Below are 3,384 nucleotides of genomic sequence, written 5' to 3' on the forward strand. Positions count from 1 at the left end.
TTGTGACGAAATGAAAATATCATATTCCAAAAATCACATAAATTGCTAAAGAAAACTATTTTCAAGCGATTAATGGGAATTTGTTATCATTATAATATAAACCTCAAAGTTTTGCAGTTATCTCCCTTGTTTTTTAAATTTTTTTTTTTTTTTTTTGTGTAAATGGTGGTGAGACAGCCGCTCTTCTGTTACTCATAAAATTTTATGTTTTTTTAATTTAAAAATAAAAATTACTTGATCGTAATTTTGGGGATATGTTTTCGTTTCATGGTTACACACACGTTACAGATTTTTATTTAGTTTTGTTTTTTTAATACAGAGGAAATTCTGGACAAGAACCGCAATTTTTATGAAAACTTACAATTTTATTCTTGTTACAAACATTTTTTAATTAGGAATAAAAAAAAAAAATACACAATATAGTAAATGAGTAAATTTTATTTTTTTTTTTTTTATCAAAAAATTGGATCCATGAAATCGGTGGAGAAGAGGGGGGGGGGCATTTAAAAAATTTTTCTTCAATAAAAATAACAAATCAAGATATTAGGTTTTTTAAAAAAATTTTTTAGTTGAGGATCGATTATTATGTTCAGTGTTTCTCATACCTGTACTCCCTGGCTTTTTTAGGTGCATATTTTCAATTTATATTGAACCCCAGAACCTGTTCAGAAATTTCGAATTGACCACTTCAGTTCAACTAGAAAGTTCTCAAGTAAAAAAAAAAGAATGCAACTTAAGAAGGTCGGAGGTTAAATGCGTTGAAACATTACAAATATAAAATCCATAAAAATTTTATCATTTTTTTTTTTTGTTCATTTAGTAAATACCTGGTGTGGGGCATTCAGTCCTAATGAAATTCCAAATTCCATTGAAAAAGGAAAGTCAAGGGAATATCAAATTCACATGTATACCCCAGTCAGTGGAGATAACATACAACATCTCTCCTCAAATGACCACCCATCTGGTATTGATCAGGTTCAGTATTGCTTAACTTTGGTGGTCTAATGAGTAGATAAGATGAGAACACTGAGTACAAATAATCCAAAGTCATATTTGTAGGTTAGGGTTAGTAAATATTTCTTTTACAATATTCAACCCAAACTACGAACAATATCAGTTGATAACTTAATAGGTTTTTATGAAAAAAAAAAATAGGCTAATTCAAATCAAGCATCGATATGTCAGATAGATTAATATTTGTGCCTGACTTAAAATATCCAACAAGATAATTTTATATGTTAGATGAAAAGTGATGAAACATCATTGCTGAGAGAGCTGGAATTATTTATCTGGAATTTATATATAAAATCAAATGTTAGAAATCATTTTTTTTTTTTAAACAATTTTTGTTTGAATTTCTTTCACCGAAAACCAAACACCGTGAATATTTATTGCAAACGTTTTACCAATTGGTTTGATTTTTATCAGTTGTGTCAATTTGAGATTCTGTACCCCCCCCCTCCAAAAGGACCATTAACACCTCAGGTGCATACCTACCCCTCTTTTTTTCATGCTCCACCCCATGTGTGTCCATTGTAGCCAGTCTCAATTTGTGTGTTTGTAAAAGTATTTTATCCTCCATACAATATACACACACACAGATATATATATATATATATATATATATATATATATATATATATATATATATATATATATATATATATACATACAATTTAAATCTATGCACGGAAACGTGTGTATTATTATAATAATTATTATTTAGATTTTAATAAATGTACAAAGTTTACAAACGTCTTCAACTTTGAAGATTTACAAACAGAAAAAAAAAATAGTTTTATTAAAATTACTGAAAGAGAACTTTCAATAAAAAAAAAAAATTGTGCTTTTTTTTTTTCTTTACAAATTTTTTTTTTTTGGAGCTTTTTGAGTGAAAATTGATTTAGAAAAATGTAAACCTTTTTTTTTTTCATTGTTTAAAAAAAGACAATTCGTCTTTGTTGAATTTTGAAAAGAAAAAAAAAAAAAAAAGCCAAAACGATTTTGTTTGTCTTCTGAAATATTTTCTTCAACTTGTAAACCTTTTTACCTTTTTTGTTCTCTCTAGCAAAACTGATATTCGTCTGTTTAGATCTTGTATGTACGTGTGTGTATGTGTGTATGCATGTGTGTGTGTGTGTGTGTGTGTGTGTGTAATAAGCCAGTGCATGTGCTTGCAGGTACGCATGGAAGGGTTTTAGTAGTGGTTGTGGTAGTAACTACGGCGGCTTTGGTGGCAGCAGCAACAGTGTGATAGAATAACGCTGATCAGATTAAGACTTGAACCCAGGCACACTTGATGTCTAAACTGGCTGTGACTCTGTTGTCTTCTCATTCAACCCCCTTTCCCTCATACCCTTTACAACCACTCTCTCTCTCTATCTCTCTTTCAGTTTATCTTTTCTTTGCAAGAAAAAAAAAAAGAAAATACTTTTGCAAACATAGCCCAAAAGAATTAAAAATAAAAAAAAAGTTGTGATTCTGTTTTAAATTTTAAAAATATATTTTACTTTCATTATACCTATTTACTATGCCTCCCCACGGGACAGAGTTAGACACCAGGGTCGTTTTTTAACGTGGAGAAAAGGTACAAAAATAAAAATTGTCTCAGTCGTGAAGGATTTCTCCTCCACCGAAAGAGAACAAGAAATAGAAGTGCAGCATCTGAAGAACAGATACTACACTTTGATCTTGACCAAAAGGCCAAGAACATTTTACTTTCATTATAACTCAGATTTTTTTTTTTGAACAGAAGTTTAAAGTAAAAAAAAACAAAAAACTATGCAGACATTTTTTTTTCAATACAAGCGCATATTTACAAACGACTTCCTGTTTAGCCTAATCTGAAGACCCCCCACCACCCCCACCAAAAATGTAGGTTAACACAAGAATTTTTGAAAACTGATTAAAATATATTTTTGAAAACTCATTGAAAATGTTTATTTACAAAAACGTGTTTTTGTAAATATAATATTTTTTAAATAAATGCATTTATTTACAGGAATAACTACTACTGAGAATAACATTTACAAACGACAAAATTTTAATATAATAAACTGAATGGAAAAGAAAATGAATGCCTGCTTAATATAGTTAAAAAATATGATTTTTGTTTCACATAAAATAAATGAAATAAGATAAATGTAAAGAAAAAAAATGCATATCTGTGCATTTGTACAAAAATAATCAATTCAAACGAATAATAAACACAAATCCAGATAAAATTTTGTCTACGGTATAAGCTACCATTTAGTGCAAGACACTTTTTTTCTTTACTTGGGAGTCACCATTTATCAAGGGCCAAAGACAACTCGAGGATGGTTAATGAATATAAGGTGGTAGTATATTAATCGTTAATGGTGTAAATTGGGTAGGACAAAAGAA

General features: G+C 29.0%; 1 pseudogene; it reads right to left on the reverse strand.

The window, feature by feature from the left end:
• Positions 1-2,582: 2,582 nt before the first annotated feature.
• LOC145294425 (U2 spliceosomal RNA) lies at positions 2,583-2,715 on the reverse strand (annotated as a pseudogene).
• Positions 2,716-3,384: the final 669 nt, after the last annotated feature.

The sequence above is a fragment of the Euprymna scolopes genome, chromosome 15, assembly GCF_053919585.1.
Source record: "Euprymna scolopes isolate OS-2025 chromosome 15, ASM5391958v1, whole genome shotgun sequence".
Taxonomy (NCBI): Eukaryota; Metazoa; Mollusca; class Cephalopoda; order Sepiida; family Sepiolidae; genus Euprymna; species Euprymna scolopes.